The sequence below is a fragment of the Myotis daubentonii genome, chromosome 12 (assembly GCF_963259705.1).
Source record: "Myotis daubentonii chromosome 12, mMyoDau2.1, whole genome shotgun sequence".
Classification (NCBI taxonomy): domain Eukaryota; kingdom Metazoa; phylum Chordata; class Mammalia; order Chiroptera; family Vespertilionidae; genus Myotis; species Myotis daubentonii.
The window spans coordinates 40,968,584-40,992,413 of record NC_081851.1 but is presented as its reverse complement, the minus strand read 5'-3'; the positions used below and the strand labels follow the sequence as shown (position 1 = coordinate 40,992,413).

Sequence of the window (23,830 nt, the reverse complement as noted above, 5' to 3'; positions counted from 1 at the left end):
AAAACAAGATTATTTTTGTCATGCTGACTCCACTGCTTGAAAAATGTGTTTACTGCCCCCCCAAAAAAATTTTTGATGATCAATGCAGTAAATATAAAAATTAATTTTGGCTCCCTAAGACATATACGTATTTGAAAAATTTTAACTACAAAGTAAATTATTTAATAATAGTTACTGATTTCTTTACGCTGACTTAATGAACTCCTAATATCAGCAAATTTAAGGCCTAAGGGCACTAACCTAACCGTAGACTCAGAGTACAAGCAACAGAATTACTCATCTAATATCAGTGAAATTATTCTTGCACATAATGGCAAACCAAGTACAGAGTTAAGTCTTTTACTAAGGATGTTACCTAGGATGAGCAGTAGATGTTTATTAGGAAATTAACGATGTGAATTGAAGAGGCCAGACTTCAAAATCTAATTTTTATAAATATGCTCTATGTTCTCATTGGATAAAACTGGTTATTAACTAATTTTCCAGAACAGCTGTACAGAATTTCTGCATGGCAGCCAGCTAAATGGTACAAAATAACATGTTTAAGCTGGAATAGCTTATAATTTTATTTAAATAAAATTGCTGCTATAAAAGTGCTTCCCAAAGCTAAGGAAAATGCACAAATATTTTAATTAAGGCAAATTCGTTTTTAAAAATCAGCCTTTAAGCAGTGATTGCTTTGTAAACAAAGGATGGGTTGGAGGAGAGCGCCTTAAACTCAAGTCTGACATTCAGGCCCGTGCCACTCTATAAACCCGCCCTGAACAATTCTATTTTCTATTTGAAAAGGGAAACCAGCTGTGGGTTGGCTTTACTAGGTGACGTGTGATTGACTGACTCACCTGCGGGAGCAGCAGTGCGCACTCTCACCTTTTGTTTACGGGCCTTGTGTCTAAACACGTGGACGGGCGGATGGAGAGTCTGACTCAGCCTTCACAGCGCCCCCCCCCACCCCCGCCCCCAGTCCTCCCCGCGCAGCGCCCTCCACTCCACCCCGCCCCCACCCCATATATGGAATTGTTTAAATTTCCCCTTTGGGCCCGGTGGCAATTCTTCTACATAAATAGTCCATATTAGTGAAATACTTCTCTTTTGATAGGTGGTTACTAGCCGTTAACAACCATTTATTTACTTTAAAAATTAATAACAAACTTTATAAACTAACCATCCATGTGCCCCTCCTCCCCAGTACATGCCTGGGTAAGTTGGTTATTTTCTGCCTTTATTCTGGAGGAAGCTCTTGCCGGGTGGGGGAGGGAAAGGAACGGGAGGAGGTAGGGAGGGAGGGCAGAAGGGAGAGAGAGAGAGAGAGAGAGAGAGAGAGAGAGAGAGAGAGAGAGAGAGAGAGAGAATGCGCGCAGAAGGTACACGTGAAGAGGAATTAGGGAATATGGAGGCTATGAAAATCAAGATCATTATTGTCCAGTGAATTAGAAAAAAATAAAACTGTGTTCTTTCCCTGCGTTCCCCCCTCCGTGTGATGCTTTTGTGATGGTTTTGCTCTCTGTGGGTCCCTTTTCCCTGCATCGACACCCTCCTCCCCCTTATTGCGATTTCAGCTCTTCCTCTTGTAAATTTCAGAGCCAGCTCTGAGGTGGTGGAGGACACTTATTCGAAAGAGCGAAATAATAGAGGCGCTGAGAGTATTTTTTCTGTTTCTTAAAAGGGAAAAACAAAACGCCTTCTTCTAAACAAGGGCACACAACTGTACCTGCTTTTTATTTTTATTTGGGGGGGGGAGGGGCACTGGCTGAACAAGACTACTTTTTAGTGTGATTTAAATATTTTGCGAAAAATCAAAAATATTTTACCCTATCATATTTAATCAGTTGTAATTATAACACATTCGAAATGAATAATATGTCGTGACAGTATTTTTATTGTTATTGTTCCTCGCATGATGTTCGACTGCTTTAGAAGCACAGGAAAGAGAAGTAAACGCGCTACAAATGGGGAATTACCCTCGTTTAGCATTAAAATTCATTTAGATAAAATTGCCACAAACATTTAAATGGGAAGATTAGTTCCCCCTCACGCCTTATTGCACTCGCTCAATGGTTCCGTTAAGAACATTTTACACGTTGGAAATTCCGTCTTCTCAGACGGCTTGCTGTTTCCTAGTTACCCACATTCAAAGCAAAGGCAGCAGCAAAGGCAGCCGCCGCCGCCGCAGCAGCAGCAGCAGGAGAAAAAAAAAAAAAGTTTTGGCAACTGGTCTGCAATTCATCCGCTGCTGGCCCCAGCGCCCCCTCCCCCCAAAAAAGTCCTCCCCCACCCATCACCTTTCCCCACTCCTACCTCTTCTCCCCCCCCCCCCCCCGCCCCCATTATGTAATTTGCAGAGTCCTGTGTTGGAAGAAACACGTTGCTTCGTTGTTTGGTATTTGTATATAATGTTAAATCATCTGTATAAAATGCAAAGTAATATAAAAAAGCCAGCCTGTCTCTCTCCCGGTCTGGTCTCCCCTCTCCCTCTTCTGTTCTGAACTGAAGGTTTCGTTTGAAAGTGCTGAGTTGCTCCCATCTCCTACACTGAGCCCACAGGCACGTTTTTTTGGCTTTCTTTTCTGCCAGGACATTTCCAGGAAATTCACCACTGCTTCTTGCTTGTATTAGAAACGTGTGAAAGAATTAGTTTGAAAAGTCCATGCAACGTCTAGTTTCTCCCTCTGCTCTTTCTCCCTCTCTCCCTCCCTCCCTGCCTCCCTCCCTCTCCCTCCTCTCTCTTTCTCCCCCCGCCCCGCTTCCTCCCCCTCCCCTCGCAGGGCCGCAGGAAAAGAAGAATATCGGCTTCGACTGCCATCTTTTGGGGATTTGGAAAAACGACTCGGTAGGAAGCGGAGGGAGGCGGAGGAGCAGAGGGTGGGAGGGAAACCCCCTTATTATCCTGTGTCGGAACTGGCTCCCTTAATCTGATGCTTAAATATTTGATGTGGAAAAATTACCCATAAAATTAGTTACTAACAATTTCAAATTGAAATCACTTATCGAATTATAAACGCATTAAAGCTGTATGGATGGTATTAGGAGTTCCTCGGGAGGCAGCGGTGTCTCCTTGCGGCGCGCCCCCGTCGGCGAGTTTCGCCCCGGGGAGAGGCGCTCCCGCGGAGCCCGGGGACGGGTGGGCAGGGCGGATCGAGCGCCCCGGTCCCCACCGGACGCCGAGCTGGCAGCCGGGCCCGGCTCGGCCCCGGCTCGCTGGGCTTGCGGGGGGAGAAGAGGGAGGGAAGGAGCGGCGAGGGGAGGCTCGAACCTGGGGGCAGAGGCGCCTACCCGGAAACTTTGCAGTGAAGTCGAGAGATTCGGAAAAGTAAAAAGCCCTATCCGCCTCCTCCTGACAGCGTCTCCCGCGAGGCGCGCAGACTTTGCGCTCAGCATTGGCTGCTGTGTGCAGCGCCCCCTCCCCCCACCCCCAGACGGCGAGGAGGGACGGGGGGTGGGAGGGGTGGGCAGATGCCGGTGGCCCCAGGCTAGGCTGGGCTCCGCGCCCCGAGAGAAAATCTCGCAGGCCGTGGCGACAGCTGCGTGGCGTCCTGGCCAGGACACGGCTGCCCTGGCCTCCTGTGATGCACCAAATCCTGGCCTGCGCCCCGCTGCTTGGGCGCACAGGTCGCTGCCAGGGCCCAGAGCGCCTGGCGGGGCGGCTGCGGCACTTCCAGGAGCCTCCTCCTTCCTCCTCCTCCCTCCCTACACGACCTGAACGTCCGGTCGACTGGGGGCTGCTGATTCTGTCTCTGGAGAGAAGGCGACCTCGGGAAGGCACCTACGAGAGGGACGATGGGCCCCCTTCCCTCAGAGCCGCTTGGGGGTGCTTTGTAACGGACTGGAGGCCCTTGCCGAGCTCTGCTCCAGGATCCCGCAGGAGCTCTGGGGACGAGACTCTGAGAGCGTTGGGCCCAGAGGGCACTTGGGACCTGGGCAGCGTCCACCTCGGAGCCCCAGCAGGGGAGCCGTGGACAGCGCCTCCAGGCCTCAGGCAGGCGCTCCTGGGAATCATTGAAAAACCGCTGCAAACTTTCCCCTGCCTTCCGGATCCCAGCAGGCCCTCGGCCCCAGCGAAGGCAAGAGAAACGTGACTTGGTGCAAAGCTCCAGCGCAGGCGCTTGGACACCGGGTGGAGCGGCGTGGAATTGGGTAGTGGGGCGTCCTGTGTGGCCGGGTATTTCCTCTGGTCTTAACTCCCTTCTCCCTTGCCGCCCCCCCCCCCCCACACACACACACAGGGCTGTTAGGAGGGCTGGCAACACTCAGGGTGGCCAGGTGCGGAGTCCACGTGCGGCTGGCCATCCCAGGGCCCGGGCAAGGGTGGTGAGGGAGGGACAGTGGGGAGTCGCCCCTGGAAGGTGGTGACTGGTGGCTGAGAGCGGGTGCGGGTTCCCTTTTTGGCCCGATCTGCCCGCCAGCACGTCAGTAACATCCTCTCCCAAGGCGGAGCTGAAAGGAAACACAAACAATATACTGAGCAACCACTTCCCCGACGTTAGAGCGTGAAAGAGTCTTTGCTCTAAAAAGGGGTACACCTGGGGTCTCGGTGGGGACAGGAGGGGCATTCTAGGGTCTTGGATCTGGTGGGGCCCCGCTCAGGGGTCGTCCCTGCCCGCGCTGCCTCCTGCCCGCGCGAGCTCAGCCCACCGCCGGGAAAGGCGGGCGGAGGAGCCCAGGAGAAAAGGGATTTAGTTTTAAGCCAGTCTCCCATCGATCAGGTCGGCAATGCTCACCCCTGCCCACTCGCAGACACACTCACCTCTACCCTAAAACATTAAGTTCATTCCCTGAGCCATGATTTTAATCTCCGGGCGGAACCCGAGTCCCTGGACCTCGCCGGATAGGGAAGCAGTGAATAAAGTCACCTGCTCGCGTGCCCGGCCGGCCCACTCCTCCCGGTGGGGGCCTCGGGCGGCCGGGCACCTGGCGCAGGGGCCCCTCGCTCCACGCTGGGGCGTGCCCGGCAGGGGTCAGGGACCCCGTGTCTGCTTTCTGCGCGCCGGCGACCTTGTGCCAGGGTGGGATCGCGAGCTCGCTTTCCTCCTCCCTCCCTTCTGCATCGCTTTTGCCGCCCTCCTCCCGGGCACCTCGGCGCTCTCTTCCTCCTCCCTCCCCCCAAAGTGGCGCGTCCCCCTTCTCTCCCAGGCCCTTTCAGGCTCCCCCCGCCCCCCCCCCCCCACTGCCGCAGGTCCGGCTCAGCAGTCCCAGGAACCCATCGCCTTTCGCTCCCGCCTACCATCCTGGACGTGGGTGGGTAGGATCGCTCAGAGAGGCCCTTTGCGGAGGGCACCCTGGGTCTTTAAACAGCCCATTCCTGGATCCTGGGGCGATCCCGCGCCCATTGATAATGCTACCTCAAATCAACCCAGCAAAGCGGCAAACACCCCTCGCGGCCGCCTGCTCCCCATCCCCAACCCCACTCCCCAACCCCCGCCCCTGCCCCCGCCCCCGCCTTGGCCGCGAGCAGCGTCTGGCACCGCGGGGAGATGGAGGCGAGCCACGCGCCCCCGTCCTGTCCTTGCTGGCCGACCCACGAGGCGCCAGCTTGTTGTGAAGACTCAGTTTCCACCAGACAGTCGTGCAAGCGGGGGAAACACAGCGCAGGGCGGTGTAAACCCACGTTCCTGCAACCCCCACGCCGCCCCAACCTGATTTTCAAGACGCGCGTTTGCAGGTAGCCCCACACTGTGAAGGGCCAGCTTTGTGTGTTATCTGGTGGGGGTGGGGAGGCCAGAGGAGGCGGCGCCCCCCACCCCCGCTCCAGTCTTTAATGTCTGAAATAACGAAATGCCTGTGTGGCAGCTGCTGCTAGAGCCAAAACTAACTCTTTGGAAGACGGAAAAGAGTGAGAGGCAAAGAAAGACTGTTCATTTTTTTTTCCTTTGGTGCCGTTTGGGATGTCATCTGTTTCCTTGGCGACTGTGTTCAGCCCCCGGAGCCCCTGGGCTCCTGGATTGTTAGGGGGGAAAAGCATGCTATTTCTGCACCGTCATTTATCACTGTCACCGCATAATGATTCCCCTTGCAGCCCCTTATTGATGTTTGTAATTGCATTATCTCATAAAGGAGGATGATCAATGAAACCGAGCCGTGCATTCTGGGGTCAGAGGAAGCCAAAGCACTGTTTGTTCCCTTTAATACAACAAGTACTCATTATCTTTAGGTCCGCATTCAAAAAATGATCTGATCTGGGGCTGACCCTGTCGGACACCCCAACACTTTCTAAAACGCGGTTTGTGTAACCTTTTGCTTAAATGCTAAATCAAGTACCTGTCTTGCATTTCAACGAAACAGGGTGCTAAAGCGGAATGGGGAAAGGCGTTTCTTCTTTTCTTTTCTTCTTTCTTTCTCCCCCCCCCCTCACCCCCAGGGGTGCAATCGTCTGAAGATGCACCCGATTTTTACATTGCAACTGTCTAGTGATATCAGGTAGAAAAAGCAACTCCTAAGACAAGAGACCCAAGATATCTGATAGACGAAAAAATTGGGGGTGAGGGGAAAAGCTATCTGGGAGCATTTAACAAGGTCGGTACTGAAAGATCAGAATAAAACCACATCCGGTTTAATTAATAAGAGCTATAAACTGAAATAATTCCCCATGATTCTGCCCTTGCTTCTCCCTTTTATAGAGTCATATCTCTCCGGCTTAGATAAATGACTTTTGTGCCTGTTCGATTCTCACAACAACAATAACTAAATCAGTTGCACACTCTGTATCTAAAACTGGCTACAAACTCCAGCAAATAAAAAGAAGTTCATTTGTCTATTAAACTCAAGTATTTAGTTGAGCAGAAATGTCCCACTAACACTGGACGGAGTTCATGTAATCCCATGAAAATCAAGTCATCGTGTTGCAGTGAAGTAAGTGAGAAAATAAAAAAGGAGGAAAGGTCCAAGTGTAATTTTAAACTAAACGCATTATTGGACTGTCAAAGTGAAACGTGGTTGTGTGGCTGGGATGGAGGGAGTGGACACCAACTTCGCTCACATTTAACTGAAAGGTTTTAGAAGGGAAACAAGTATCCCAGGTTTGGCTATCATTTTAATTTGTGGAAAGAGGAGAAATAGAGACAATTCTAATCCATCATTTCAATAAATTAGGGTGAAACCCCTTCAAAGTCAAAATTAAGCAAACAGTTATTTTGAACACTGCAAGGCTGTATATAACCAAAAAGAAGTTTTCAATCTTCTGAAGGTAAATTCTTCCATGTTAATAAGACGACCAGAAAAGGGAAAAGAAAGAAAAGACTGAGCCTGGGTGTTTATTTTTAAAGTTCTAGAAATAATTTCTAAATTAACACTCGGCATCAATATTTTAAATAAAAAGATTTAAATGAAAAACCTTCATCATACGAGAAAATAAGTAGCTAATCAATTAGAGTGTGTTCTGATATTTGACACCTTAACATGAAACCGTAAGTTGAATGATAACAAAAGGCTACAATATTCCCATTTGGAAAACTAACTTTAGGAGGAAAGCTAAAAAAAAGTTTAACTGTGTCGAACCATCATTTAATTTTTCTCTAGAAGGCAGATCTTTATAGGGAGTGGTACTTCCTAGGAATCCGGTCAAATCACTTTACAATAATATATGTTTTGTATTTAAATATTCTGTTACTTTCCTTCTTTGAAAATGCTCAAACTGAAATGGATATACAGCCAGCATATATTTCCTATAAATATAAATGGTATCTTAACATAAAATATTAAAGGGAAAATAAAACTTTGGGCTTTGTCAGTTGAGATATAATTTTTTAGCAGAATACTCTGCTTTCCAAAACACAAAAATAAAACCCTTCGATTTTAACCAATCAACACATCTTTCTCTTATTTGGTTGGGGATCTGGTATCCTGTACGTTTTCTATTTTTAATATTTAGTGTTATAGCCCACAGTTAAAATAATGAAAAATTAGTCTCGTTTCAGAAATTATTTATTTATGGAACGAACATGATTAAAACATAAACACACACGCAAACTGCAGCTGCAACAGGAAAAAAAAACTTGATTTACCGTTATTAAATCTTTGATCGCCATGTTAATGTTTCTTTTTCTACCTTTCATTTGCATTTTAATCTATCGAATCTTTACAATTTTGCTGCCTCCTATTTCAATGATTGATTACAGTTCCGAAATAAGAAAAACCCAGCCTCGCTTTTCTTTTTCCTTTTCTTTCTTCGCTTTCTCGCCCCCCCCACCCCCTCCTCTTCCCTCTGGGTAGATTTCTGAAACTTTCTCTCAATGCTAATGTAGACAGGACAAATTAATTCTCCTCTTTTAAATGTCAAAGATATAAATAAAAAATGTTTTCGGTCCCAAACGTGAATATTTTCCCAGCCGCTTGTTTTCCAGTCGTAAAAGATCATCTCAGCAAAACGCAATTAACAGTGAAACACACACACACACACACACACACACACACACACACACACACACACGGCGTGGAATTTTTAAAGGACGCATTAGTGAGTTAAAGAAAGGTGATAAGTTCACTGTCCCTTCGCCATCAGTAGCTTGGCCGGCTTCGTTCCCTCTCCCACACCCAGAGATTTGGTCCCAAGTTCTATCTGTGATCTAAGTCACACAAACAAACAAAAACAAGCCTGGTGGGGGCTTGTGCTGAAGTTGGTTTCTGGAGAGGAGCTCCATAAAGACAAAAGGGGAAGCGCCGCAGGTCTGTTTGTTTTCTTTGCGCGCTTACTACCTCTTTGCCCCCCTCTCCCTCCCCCGGCCCTCCCCGCACTCCCTCCCCCGATTTCTACCGCTCCTCGGAGAAGACGGTCATTTGCTGACCGCTTTGCCCACACGCATCACTTTTCGCGCTGGCGTGCCAGCAACTGTGGCGCTGGGTTTGGGAGGCGCCGGCCAGAGACTGGCTGGGCTCAAGCTCCCAGCGGGGCTGAGGGTCCCTGGGGCCCTAAAAGGCTCCAGCCCCAACCAGATCGCGCCTCCCTCCTGGCTGGGAATCGGCCGGGATGCGAGCCGGGTACCTAGCCGTGGCGCGGAGGGGGTGAGCCCTCGGTGTGAGAGCGAGGCCGGTGGGCGTGCGCGCAGGCTCTCCCGCCGCCCGCGGGGCTGGGAACCTGAAAGGTGCTCCTTCACCCCCTCCCAGCGCGGTGTCCGCTCCCCGGGGCCGAGCCCCCTCGGGGGACTTTTAATGCCCGAAGACACAGAGGAGCCAGCAGTGGAGCGAGAGCCGACTTCTCAGGCGGGTCCAGGCGGCTGGCGCCCGGGTCCGCTTGTAGCGCGCGGTGCCTGTGCGGAGGGCGAGCGGGAGAAGGCGGAGGGATGGGACCCCAACCCCCAAATCCGCACTGGGTCAAACACACCATCCAGAGTAAGGGTGAGGGCTGGAGAGGCAGATGTAGCCCTGGCATCGTCTCTCACACGAGACCCTTGACTCAGTGCGCACCCACGGGCATGCGGGCCATGGGAGCACAGCCCATCTTCTGGGGCCCTGTCACCAGGAGTCCGCGTTGCCCTCTTTCTCCTAGAGGCCCGGTGGGTGGCTGCCTGAGGGTGGGGGGCGATCTGCATTCACATAGACGCACAAGGCGGTTAAAATGAGGAGGTGGGGTGGGGGAAAGACATTTGATCCCGGCCAACCCTTTGTCTTGAAGCAGATTAGGCAGCCTGGAAATAGGAGGAAAAACAGAGTCTAGACAGGAAAACTTATTGTGTTCACCAAATATAAAAATGAACCAAGCGCCTGGGTACCTCAAGGGGGGAAGATAGATCCTTGTAGACAAGTGGGAAGACAAGACTGGGGAGATTTAAAGTGAAAGAAACGGCAGATTATTAAGAAAGTAATAGTATGGTGTCCCATACACTACAGTTTTATTGTTGGGTAGTAACTACCCGGTTTATTTATTGCCAGGCCTATATAATAGAGATAATGACCACAAACTCAAGATAAATATTTAGGCGCCCTGCCGGACTATTCTTTTTTATTTAAGACAGCGAGCCTGAAAGGTGAGCCTTATCGCCTCCCCTCCTCGAAGATCCGTCTTGCTTTCCACCATATTATAAGCATGACATGCAAATAAATAAGTGCTGCTGGGCTGTGTGGGTAGGCCTGCGGGATTTATTTCAGGTGAGAGAGGAACATACACGGAATATGAATTTCCACAGGAGCTGCGGAGTGATTCCTTCCCTCTCCTTCTCGGCCGCCCTCTCCTCCTGGTCCCCCACCCCCTTTCTGTGGGAGCAGAGAGCGTCCCCTGATAAAAAACATTAATGTGTCATGTCTCAACTCCCTGTTCCTTGACATATAGGTCTGGGGAGGGATGAGAGGCAATGAAAAATGCAAAATGCGTCCCCCAAGTAGGCTGACTTGCTGGGACTGCTTAAAGAGATTCCTGCCGACAAAGGGAAGGGTGAGCTGTAATTATGACTTCCAGTAGGGGGGCAGTGTGAGAAGTATGTTAATATCATTTTGAAATTTGCAAAGCGGTGCAAAAAGTTTGCTGTCCCGGAGCTGGGACTGGCCCTCACCCGCTGAATAGATCCCCAGGGGAACCTCCTGGCTTTGGGGACCTGCCTGCCTTGCTTGGCCCTCAGTTTCTCTCCCCGGAGCCTGGTAAACAATAGTCAGGTGATGGAATTACAGATGACCTTGCTGGTTGGCCGCCAAGGTCAGGAAGGAGTGGGCAGCCTCAGGTGTTGGCTCCATCTGACGCAATGGCTGCAGTAATAGTCACCTGGCTGGCCTTGAACGAGGTGGCCACGGAGAGCTTCTCCCTCCCCACCTGCTTCCTGCGAGGACTGGGGCAGATCTGGAGCCTGACAAGACGAAGTCAGCATCCTCTTCGGATACTCTTTTTCTTCCTCATTTTTTTGGGGTACTATTCAGACATATAGGCGTTTCAATCTCACAATAGCCACTTATATTCAAAACGTCCTGTGATCTCTGTTTAGCCAAAAAACAAAGGAAAAAATCTACACCTAACAATGAAGAGAGAGAGAGAGAGAGAGAGAGAGAGAGAGAGAACCCGGGGGTGAGGCAGAAAGGTGTGGGGGGGGAGATAGAGACCACGAGGCAGCCAGAAGTGGAAGGGGCGGGGGAGGGAAGGAGAGAGCACTGAGCGAGCTGCCAGATGGGAGAGAAGAGGCCGTCCTGTAATTTGCTGGCTTGTGTAAGGGATGATATTATGAGGCTGAGAACCAGAGGAGTCCTCGTCAATCTTTTACAATATTGGTGTCATTCAAGCACAACTTTATCTTTGAACCAGAATATCTGTTTCAATGATTTCCATAAGCACATAAATTATAATCTTCAGAGCCTTCAATATTTCTCTCGGTACTTTATTAAGTGTTATTGCAGAGGCCATTTATGAAGTGAATGATTCAACTTTTAATCTTCTGAACATTAAAGTGTATTCCACTGAGTTTCCTTCTCCAAATAATCTAAAATAACAAAAAGGAACTAAGCTCATTACATGAAAAAGTGACAAGCATTTTACTCCGAGCCTGGCAAGTTGCCTTGCTCACTTCAAAGGATGATAAACTAATTGTTTCCAGAGTTTATAAGTAATTAAGCTATTATTCGGAGAATTTATGTAACAGTTTTATTCACAATAGAACTTTCTAGTTAAAATGGCCAGAGACGAGTCTTAAAAAAGACCAAGATTTTAATAATTAAAAAGATCTGCCCTTATTGTTAATAATGAAAACTATTTTTTATTTTTAAAAGCATTGGAAAACGTAAACAAATATAGTTTTCTCCTGTTAGGTGGGGGTCATTATATATAATTAATGCTGAAAGGAAAATGAACATGTAATGGCTTCCAAAGATTAAAACATCTGAAACTACCAAGTCAAGTTTTAAAAAGTTAATATTTTTTTTAAAAAAAGCCACCCAGCTCTATTCCTCTAATAATGGCAAGTAGGAATATATGTATATAGTGTTCTTTTAAAATTATATATGGAAAGTTAAAAACTTAAAATAATTTTAGCATTTTAAATCAAATTTTGGTGCCTGGACATGAAGAATGAATGCCAAGTAACGAATGCCAAGTCTTTGAATTTCTCTGATTTTGCAACAGAGAAATGTACTTATTCACCCTTACATTAAAATAAAGAGAGTATTTTAAAAATCTTTTCAAAAATATTATATTCACATAAACCTTTCTGTATTTCAACTCATGTTTGTCATTTAAAAAGTAGTTAGGTTTGATCGAACGGAAACAATATTTATTAAAGGACATTAAAGGAAGTGACAAACTACTTTGTAAATTTCAGCAAAATATGACACTGTAGTTTATAGACATTATTTGTAAATGCAACAATTTACTATTTTAATGTTTTTTCATCAAGATCAACTCTGTTTTTGTTTTTAGAAAAAAACCTGTTTCATTGTCACATGAATAATTTAAAAACTTAGAATTTTTCATATTAGAAGGAAACATCTTTGAATAATAATAGTGGGATATAAAAGTGAAAACCAAGGGAATGACTGTAAAATCTTACTTGAAGTAAAATAGGCTTTTTGGAAGTTGTTTGCAAAAATTGGAGTATGTGCTTGTTCAATATATACTCCCCTCAGCACAAAAAGTGGGCATTGGCTATAACAATCACTACAGTGGTGGATGCTCAGCATAGCAAACATTATTTAAGATCTAGCCACTTTGTTTCAAGTAAACTTCCTCCAAAGCAAGAGTCTGGAGTTTTCTGGAAATTGTATATAAAATGTTTTGTATGTTTAGGGTCATTGTTGTTTTGTGGAATCTGTAAACTGTGGCAAAATAGATCCGTCATTGTGTCACACTGTCCGATTCAATGTTTGCTGTACTATGTTTTCTTTATTCCAATAGCCTTTTATTAAAAACAAAAACTAAAGCCCCCTAGTTAGCAGTAACACAATCCCAATTGCCCAACACTGTGCGATAATTGACCTTCCGGACACCAGGAACACTTGGATTCACTTTAGGACACTTAGCTGTTTAAAGTGACTTCATTATAAAGAGACAATGGTGACTCTGTTGCAACGGGCACCTGCAGTATTTCACATAGCACACGTGCCACACCTTGCCAAGGCAGTCACTACCATGAATCACACCAGAACAAGGAGATAGGCTGTTATGATTAGGAAGGAATGAATTCTTTTTGCACATCCTTTCACAGTCTTAGGGGTTAGAAGCCTGTTTTCTGGTTTCCTTGCATAAAGTATTGTCATATTAAAGTGTATGTTGAAGTTGAATGGCTAAGGATCTTATGGTACGTTGAATTCAAGGTGTCCATAATAATACAGTCCAGACAGAGAAGTACTGGTGCTCCTTATCTATGCTCACGTTGAAAGGGTCCCCTAGTGACAGGCTTAGTAGTGGGGTGAGGCAGGGTGGTGGTGGTGGTGGTAGGGGGGGACACTAAGTCAGTGCCCAGACTTCCAGGCACTCTGTTAAGTCATCCTGACTCTACTGCTAGAACAGGATGTGATTTATCTTCCATGAATCTTTTCCCTAATCTCTAAATGATATTCATATATTTCTGTTTTGCAAATCACTTCGCATTGCAGGACGTGGTAGGGAATTGCTTTAGATTCAATTGAATATCCTAATGAACTCCCGCTCTCAAAGAGCTCCGGATTTTTTCCAGACGACTCCTGACTCCTAAGGGAATATTTCTCTGTCCGCAAAATCCTAAGGGTCTTAGAATTCTGAGGTGCTCTCCTTTGACTTTCCCTGCCTGGCTGCCAGAAGTAAAATGACAGTGTCTTATTGTTCCAAAGCATTTTCTGAGAGTAATTAATACCTTTATTGATTAAGTTGCTTCACTGAAATAAAAGGTGACTTTTCCACCAATGGCTGGACTGTGATCCAGCAACTGAGGAAAGCCCAACTGCTGCAGCATCGCCCCTCTCATGAAGAAAAAAATCCACAGATTTACTAGTTTTCATTTAAATTCCGTGTTTTTCTAGTCTGGAGCATGCCTTCAATCTTCATATATCCAGCATATTACAGCAAATCCTTTTTAAGACTGAAAAAATTCCGTGTGTGTGCATTTTAAAATCGTGACCACCTACTGTGTCCTGAGCAGTGAGCAGAACAGGGGGAGGGGGTGCTGAGATGAACAGCACGTTGGCTCTGCCCTCAAGAGCTCATTGATGGTGCAGCTCATAAAAAACCCACAATCTCAACCCAAAGCAGTATACACAGGTGCTTCAGCCAAGGACTGGAGGAAGGCAGCCCCCCAAAGCCCTTGTGATGGGCTGAGGTGAGGAGCAGTAGAGATCCGGAAATGGGTTTTATATCTGAGTGCAACCAACAAAGCAGAAGCCACTCTGAATGTATAGGAGGGCAAGGATTTAATGCAGGGAGTTGGTTACACGGTGGACAAAAGAGGCTGTGAAGACAACCAGGTGGCAACCCAGAGCTGAGTGCTCGCAGGAAGAAGCTGTTGCCCCAGGTAGACTAGCGGGACAGAGGGAGAAGGAATCAGACCCCAGGGTCCAGGGTCCAGGGTCCAGGGTCCAGGGTCCAGGGTCCAGGGTCACCCGGTAGGTGTGTAACCAGGGCAGGCATGTCTACTGGGAGCTGGAGCTATGGAGGAAATGAGAAAGGGAAACAATTCTGGAGTCTTTTCTTTCACTTTATAATCTGCCACCAGTACCTCCTTTTGGGCAAAGCCAGCAAGAAGCCAGCAAGAAGCCAGCAGACACAGAGCCTGGGAGGTACAAGGTCAGCCCCCTGGATGTAGAGTAGAGCGAGCAACCGCTTTGAAGGCAAACAGTTCCGGGAGCAACAGGGCTTCTGGGCAGATGTCACCCTCCAGCAGCCTTCTTATTTTCTTTTTCCAAATGAAGAGCACTATTGCTCATTTCTGGATGTATTCACTTGAGAATGTTGAAGGAGAAAGATGTTCCAGGCAAGAGCACTGAGTTGGGAGAGAAAGTGACTTAGAAAATGGGAAGTTTGCCAGGGTGGCCAGAGTGAAGGGGCAGGAGGGGGACATTGTAGGACATGAGTTGAAAATCGTAACAGCTAACGGCGTGGAATAACCAGTGACTTCTGCAACAGCTCGACTTGCTAGCAATCATTAACGTGCAGGGTAATGGCGATGATTGGGGCTAACACCACAAGAATAGAGATATAGTCAGGTCTCCATACAGCGGCATCAGCAGCGAGCATTTCTGCAAAGAAACACAAGCAGCCTCCGACTGCCTTCAGTTAATTCCCACTGTTATTTGAATCAGCCACAGAGCCAGTGGAGGTATCGATCCAGTCATTCTCATGGACAAGTTGGACATCATTCATTAATCCCGAGGAGACATCCTTGTGGCCAGTTGGGTGTTCAGTGGGCTCAATCAAAGATTTGCTCTACTCCCGCTTCATAAACATAGCCCAATTCATAACCTTACAGAGGTCAGCCTCATGAATGACAGTTTGAAGGAGATGGAACTAAGACAAGGAAGCTAAGAAGACAGTGAAGAGGCTGCTGTGATAACAGTGGGGACGGAGGGTCAGGGTGATGAATGAGAGAAGATACTTAGGAGACAGGAAGCTGGTCTGGGTGTGGGGGGCTGGGGGCTGAGGTATGCTAGTAGATGAAAACAATGGCATTGGTTTCTGGTTTGGAAAGTCGGGCAGATTGTGGTTCCATTTGCTGGGACCATAACGTTAGAAGAAGGGGCACACTAGAGAGAAAGATGATACCTTTGTTCCAGACATTTTGGGCTTAAGATACTCACCAAGCTAGGCGTGCTCACCAGGAGGATGAAGACACTGCATTTTAGCAGCGAGGTCTGGGCTGGAGATAAAAATTTGAGGAGCCACTGGAGTAGATGAGATCATTTGCGATCTCTTTCAAGTTTGTGGTCACAATGAGATATCGCCACACCTGTTGGAATGGCTATTATAAAAATACTAGGAGCCCAGGGCGCGAAATCGCACGGTGCCGCCCACCCACCTGCAGCCCTGCCTGACACAGGAACCTGTCCACGCAGAGCTCCAGCGCACCTGGCCCAGCCCCCAAACCCTCTGGCCTTCTCTGGCTGCTTCAAGCTCCGCCCTCAGTCCCTGGAGTTGCCTTGGGTTGGTCCCGCCTTCTCCTCCAGGTGCCTCCCTGCTTCTGCTGGGTCTCAGGAGCAACGTGGTGGCTCCGCCCTGTCATGGCGCGGAGGAGAGCATGGACGCCTCCCTGCGCTGCGCTGTGCTCCTTCCCCTGGCAGGTGGGCCGCAGGGCACTGAGAGTGCCAGCTGGGGTGGCGAAGGACTGGTGAGGGGGGCGCTATGGGCTCTCACCACTGCTCTCCCCAGCACGAGATGGTCCCGCCTCCTCCAGACACCTCCCGGCTTCGGCCCCATCTCCCAAGCAACACCCCAGCTAATATGCTAAAGATCTAGTCATTACCTGTTATGGAGTCCTGACCATTAGCATATTAGCTCTTTATTAGTATAGATTATATAAAAATAACAAGTGTTGCCCTGGCAGGCATGGCTAAGTGGTTAGAGTGTCTGCCCTCACACCACACTGAAGAGTCTCAGGTTTGATTCCCAGCCAGAGCACATGCCTGGGCTGCGGGCTGGATCCCCAGTGTGGGGTGTGTAAGAGGCAGCTGATCAATGATTCTCATCATTGATGTTTCTATTTCTCTCTCTTGCTCTCTTCCTCTCTGAAATCAATGAAAACATATTTTTAAAAAGATATATGCACCCCGTGTTCATTATAGCATTATTTACAATAGCAATTGTATATGCAATGAAATATTAGCCATAAAAAAGAATGAAATCTTGCCATTTGTGACAACATGGATGGACCTTGAGAGCATTACGCTAAGTAAAATAAACCAGACAGAGGAAGACAAATGCCGTATGATCTCACTTACATGTGGAATCTAAAAAACAAAAACAAAGAATGTTGGGGGGTGAGAGATGGGTGAAATCGGTGAAGGGAGTCAAAAGGTACAAGCTTCCAGTTATGAAATAAAGAAGTCCTGGGGATGGGCTGTACAGCATGGTGACTATAGTTATTAATACTGTATTGCATGTTTGAAAGTTGCTAAGAGCGTAAATCTTGAAAGTTCTCATCCAAGAAAAATAATTCTGTGACTATGTATAGTGACAGATGTTAATTGTGATAATCATTTTGTAATATAGACAAGTACCAAATTATTATGTTGTATACCTGAAACTAATAACTATAATGCTCATTAATTATACTTTCATAAAAATTTAGGGTGAAGGAAAGGCAGGGGGTAGGGCTGTCAATAAATGGGAATGTGATAGGAGGCAGGATATGTGGTTTTGAAGATGGAAAAGACTTGCACATGTTTGTATGAGGGAAAGAGGAAGAAATGTTGACATTACAGAGAAGAGGAGCTAAATAATGGGGAGATGCATCCTAAAGGTGGGGGATCGCACTGTGACTCAGCAATGGGATAACCTAGCTTCCAAGACTGAAGGCGAGGTATGGCCACTGATGTATATTCAGGCAGAGGATAGTGGGCGAAAAATAGGGAGCAGTTCACACCTGGTAATCTTAATTTTCTTTTTTGAGTTATGGGCAGTGATGTCTTTGATGATGCGTGAGGGGGTAGGAGGGTAGCCAGGTTTTGCACTGAAAGTCCCACATCTCATATGGGAACCCCCTCAGTCCTAGACAAATCAGGAAATTAGGTCATGCTAAGGGTAAGGAAAAGGGAAAGGGCTTGGGGTGGTGTTAAATGATGACATCATGATGGAAAATGGGAGAGGGAGCTGAATAGAAATGCAAAGCTGCTGACCAGCACCAGGGACTGAGATGGAATGGGGGCCCTGGGGCAGCGCTTGGTGTGTGGCTGTGTGACTTTCTTCAGCGATGCTTAAGCATTTTGAGTTGTTCTTTCCAGAGAGGGTGTGTTAACTCATCCAGGTATGTGCTTGGAGGACTTTAGCAACCCAAAGTATGCAGTATTAGATGTCTCATTCTGTGGGGGCAGGAAAACAGTGACAGGGTTACCAGAAGTAGGGTCACCTGTTAGGTGGGAGATTTTGCTGTCAATGGTGTACAACACTACTCTTTCTCCACATTTACATACTTGACAAATGGCACAGTTACAACATTCCACAGCTTCCTGAGGCACCTCTGAGATGTGGACATATGTTCATAATCCATCTCTCTAGAAGAACAACTGAGAGATTGTAGTCATCAAGCAGTGTCTTGAGATAAGAAGCAGTGAGCTAAAGGTCTTAACCCAGCACCAACTCTTGATTGCAACTCTATCCACATGCTCTGCGAACGCAAGGCATGTGATAGGGAGATTTTTGCCTCTGTCATGGTCTAAATTATATACTTTTAAACCTGGGAGCATTTTCACCCGCTGTTGGTTACAAAAACAAAGAAAAAAGTAAATATGTAGTTGTCTAGCTGCTAACAGGGCAAATGAGGCAAAGAGTTCCAATAAGTAGATTTAAGTAAATATCTGAAGTCTTTTCTTTTCTTTTCGGAACAAAATGGAATTGGATAACTCCAAATAGGTAAAAAGGTAGTTCTCTACATTTTTCCTTATAATTAGAACAAACCAGCAACTCTAAACATACAGTATGGGATAGACATAGGGCACAAGGGGATCCCAAACTACATGAGTTTGGTGAAAATCTGAAACTCAGCTTGGTGTAGGAAAGATACTCATATCTCATCTGGAATGAGTACAGCTTGGCTCAAAAGTCTCCATGAATGGACTGAGGGTTCAGGCAATAGGAGTGTTGTGGGCTGAATTGAGTCCCCCTCAAGTTCATTTTGAAGTCTTAACCCCCCACCCAGTACCTCAGAAGGTGACTGTGTTTGAGAGAGGCCCTTACAGAGGCAATGGAGAGAAAATGTGGTCAAATAAGTGGGTCCCAATCCAATCCGACTGGTGTCCTTAAAAGAAGGGGAAATCTGGACACAAGAGGAGACCCAGAGGAAGGATCATGTGAGGACACAGGGAGAAGGCAGCCGCCCGAAAACCAAGGAGAGAAACATTAATAGTTGGCTTTTGGACTTCGAGGCACTGCAACTGTGCGGTATTTTGTTATGGCAGTCCTAACAAATGAATACAGAGAGAGTTAGAGTTTGGGTGCCGTAAGAATCTGAGAAATAGTAGATGCATCGGTTGTTGTTGTTTTTTGTTTGTTTGTTTTTGTTTTACATATAAAACCCAACTTGGGAGATGTCTGCTAAGAAAACCTTACACTTACCTCTTATTTATTTATTTATAAAATATTTATCACTCTTTTGTAGTGCTTACTACGGGAGGTGAGTTCATAACTCTACTCTTGGATTTTTCTGAACCTCATTCACCCCACAGGGCACCCATAACTGCATGAACTGTATTAAGTTCATTTTTAAAATACAGTATGTTTGCCCTAGCCAGTTTGGCTCAGTGGATAGAGCATCGGCCCGTGGACTGAAGAGTTCCAGGTTCAATTCTGGTCAAGGGCATGTACCTCAGTTATAGGCTCCTCCCTGGCCTGGGCCCTGGTCAGGGCTTGTGCAGGAGGCAACCAATCCATGTGTTTCTCTCACATCAATGTTCCTCTCTGTCTTTTCCTCTCTCTTCCACTTTCCCTAAAAAAATCAAAGGAAAAATATCCTTGGGTGAGGATTAACAACAACAACAAACAAACATATACCCTATATAATAAAAGGGTAATATGCAAATCCACTAAATGGCAGAACAACCGGCCACTATGATGGGCACTGACCACCAGGGGGCAGATGCTCAACATAGGAGCTGCCCCATGGTGGTCAGTGTGCGCCCACAGGAGGAGCGCTGCTCAGCCAGAAGCCAGGTTGAGGGCTGGAGAGCGCAGTGGGTCTAAGCCGGCAGTCTGGCATCCCCCAAGGGCTCCCAGACTAAGAAAGAGCACAGACCGGGCTGAGGGACCCCTCTTCCCCCAGTGCATGAATGTCATGCACCAGGCCTCTAGTATATATAATACAGTATGTTTGAAATGACGATGCTACATGCTTTATGAAGTTTGGTTATGGAATCTGTAGGCAGCATTTGCATTATGCTTAGTAGGAATTAAACCTGCATCTGAGCACAAAGGTTAAGTCAATGATTTTTACTCCCTTCAATATGTGAAATTTAGGCCAATCATCCTATCCAGTTAATTCTCTTCAGTATTTAGAATATCTCAGGTTGATTCCAATGTTTGGCACTTTTAATTAAAAATGATTTCCTAAAATCCTCCTAGGTGCATGATGTTGACAGGAGAATCTCCATGGCACCAAGCTGTATGTTTCTGCAAATAATATGTTGCTATCAGATTCTCCTGAAAAATGTTGCAGAAGACCCAAAACAGACCTGACATTCTCCTGTGAACCTATCTGTGGCTGTTCACTTAGACTAACCTACTCTGATTTACAAAGTCTGCTTTAGAGAAACAATGGCAGGTAATGTTTGTCTCCCATGAACATGCCTGGTCATTGTTCTTGGGAATTATATGGGAAATGGGAAGATGGTAAAACGTACCAATGAACCCTAACATTCTCATGTACTTATTGTGTGATGTTGGTGATGTCCATCACAGTGAGCATCAGTTTATTCACCTGTAAAATAGGGATGAATTCTAGCTGCCAAGCCCACACAGGTGTTTGTGAGAATGAAATTAAGTAGTGACTATCTCTGAGGTGCTTTTAAAAATATGCTACACCAATTTAAATCTTACTATTATCGCTGGGGTCACCACTAAATGGTTTAACCTCATGACCCTTGTACTCTGCCTTCTCACATTCTAAATGCAGCAGCACCTGGGCTCCCTTCAGGGATAACAATCATAGTAAACACGAGGATTTCTCGTATGAGTCAACTTCCCAGAAGGATTCCTGTTACCCCATATTTCAGGGAGTGCCTACAGAAGCTCTGTGTTGACTTTTGTTTTCAATCTTACATTAGGCAGTGCTTCGTTTCCACTGACTTCCCTAAGATTTAATTTTTTGTATAGCCAGTCAAGTATGTGAATGTTACCTCAGCTGGAAATCTCTAGAACCTTATGTCAAATTAGATGCAATGTAAGGGACTGTGTCCTCTGAAAGTATGGGGAGAAAGCTCCTTCTGTGGCTGCCTTTCTCCAAGCCTGTCCAACCCTTAGGGCTGCTGGCTCCAGCCATGCTGCATTCGCTCCTGTATTAGCAACACGCATCAAGAGGACTCCAGCTAGCAGCTCTTACGTCCTGCATTGAGATGTAGGTGAATATCCACTAAATGCCAAGTCATTCCTGTAAAGTGCTGCTTTTGAATCCATATTATATTCTGGAGAGTTAGCCAAACCGTTCTTTTTTTTTTCACCTTGACTATCAGGACTATGGGCAAACTTGAGTGTGTGTGTGTGTGTGTGTGTGTGTGTGTGTGTGTGTTGTGTTGAATTTTCATTGTGGTCATTGCTAGAGTTGGGGGATGGGCATCAATTCAGAGGGGACTTAAATATTAAAAACCGCTATTATAGACATATTTCAAATACATGCAAAAGTAGAGAGACTGGTACAACAGATCTCCATGTATCCATCATCCAACTTCAAGAATTACAATTATCAACTTTTTGTTACCTTTGTTTTCTCTCTCTTTCTCCGTTTTTTTTTGTTTTTCCCCCCCTAGAATATTGTCAAACATGATACCAGGGCTTTCCACTTTTGAATACTTCAGAATCTATCTTTAGTTGATAAGTTTGCTGTGCTACAGTTTAAAATTTTTTAATGTTTCTTTAAGATAACTTCCATTTTGATATAATTTTAAATTTATGGAGGAGTTATAAAAATAGTACAAGGAACTCCTATAATTTGTTAATCCTTCACTGAGATATCACTAAGTGTATGCATTTGACTTTTGCTTTATCATTTTTTCTTTCTTTTATTTAACATATAATTTGTTTTGAACCCTTTAAAATTGAGTTGGTGACATTGTCCCCCTTTTCTACTAAATACTTCAGTGTCTATGTTCTGAGAACAAGGACATTTACATACATGAATACAGAATAATTATTAATATCAAGAAATTTAACATTGATGCAATACTGTTATCTACAATCCATATTTAAATTTTACCAATTGCCACAACAATGTCCTTTATATTATTACTAGAGACCTGGTACATGGCTTTGTGCACCAGTGGGGTCCCTTGGCCTGGCCTGCACCCTCTCGCAATCCAGGACCCCTCGGGGGATGTCTGACTGCCAGTTTCGGCCAGATCCCCACAGGCCAGGCCGAGGGACCCCACCGGTGCACGAACCAGGCCTCTAGTATGCATATAAGATGTTTGGTTAATCTCTTCCCTCCCTCCCCCCTCCCCCTTCCCTTCAAGACTCATCAGTCTGTTCCATGTTTCCATGCCTGTGCATTGAGTGTCTGGCCCCTGGTGGTCAGTGTGCATCATAGCTACCAGTTGAACAGTTGAATGGTCCAACGGTCATTTAGGCTTTTATGTATATATATATATATATATTTTTTTTTCTGACCTAAACTATAATCCAGGATCAGACATTGCATATTACTTGTCACCTCTCTTTAGTTTCCTTAAATCTAGAACAAAAAGCTCCCCTGCCTTTCTTGGTCTTTCTTAACCTTGACATTTTTAAAGAGTACAGACTAGGTATTTTGTGGAATGCCCCTCAGTTAAGGTTGGTGTGATATTTCCTTGTGATTGGACTCATAAGAAATCGGATTTCCGAGGTGCCCTCAGTTCATGGTATCAGCTGGCACGTGGTGTGTTTGTTTCAGTATTGGTGAAGTTAACTTTTCACTAGAATAAGGTGTTGTCTGCCAAGTGGGCGATAGTTTGAGATTATTATGTAAATATCCTGTTACTCATTAAACTTTTTCACTGGTTTTCACATCCATTGATGATCTTCTAACTCCGTCATGTATATATATTTATTAGTCGGCATTCTATTGTAAAAAACAGCTTTTTCTTCTTCCTCCTTTATTTATTTACTACAGGTCCGGTGCACAGGATTCATGCACTGGTGGGGGCGTGGCTTGGGGGGATTGGCCTGCTGTGGGAACACTGCTGATACCGGTCAGCCAAGCAGCTGTGGATCTGCCCTCTGAGCGGCTGCTCCTGCTGAGGGAGCACCTCTCATCCAGGTCAGCTGAGGGGCGTTCTCACTGTGGGAGCACACTGACCACCAGGGGGCAGCTCCTGTGTTGAGTGTCTGTCCCCTGGTGGTCAGTGCACATCATAGCGACTGGTCAACTATCGTTCTGGTCATTCTGCTGTTCAGTTGCTGGGCTTTTGTTATATAGGATTCATTTATTTCATCAAGATGAACTAAAGGATTTTATTTTTAATTTTTACTTTTTAAAATTCTTATCTGAGGATATGTTTTTATTAACTTTTAGAGAGAGAGGAAGGGGAGAGAGAGAGAGAGGAAGAGAGAGAGAGAGAGACATTGATTAGTTGCCTCCCATATGTGCCCCAACTGGGGACCGAACCTGCAATCTTTTAGTGTACAGGACGATGCTCTAACCAACTGAGCCACCTGGCCAGGGTGGGATCCTTATTTTATTTAATGAGTTCTGCTTCACTACTACATTATTTCTTATGATGCTATTATTTCTTAGGTTGGTCAGTGGGAGTCATAGCCTCCTGTGACCTTTTGGTGTATCTTAAAAGGAGGCTTAACTTGATAACTTCCATGTTGAAGTGGAGACTGAGTTCAATTATACTGTTTACTTACACGTATGCAGCAGCCACAGGAATGATAGACTTTCCATCCAAATTGTCCAGGTTTCCAGCATATTCTGGAACGAGTGAGTATGGTCAGTTGAGTATGGAGACTCAAGTGCACTCAGGGGGAAAGCCTGTTATTAGCCCCTTACTTGGGGCCCCTGATGCTGGCTTTCACAGAAAGTGTTTCCCACTAAAAAGTCAAGCAACAGGTTTCCTAATT

General features: G+C 46.1%; 1 protein-coding gene across 5 annotated transcripts in view; it reads left to right on the top strand.

Moving 5' to 3' along the window:
• The window catches only part of MEIS1 (Meis homeobox 1), a 135,166-nt gene extending 133,720 nt beyond the window's left edge, over positions 1-1,446 (top strand). For all 5 annotated transcript variants that reach the window (XM_059659612.1, XM_059659615.1, XM_059659610.1 and 2 more), the window contains one exon: positions 1-1,446. This exon is cut by the window's left edge and continues 1,569 nt beyond it. The gene's annotated coding sequence lies outside the window, so the exon portion shown is untranslated.
• The last annotated feature ends 22,384 nt before the right edge of the window (positions 1,447-23,830 follow it).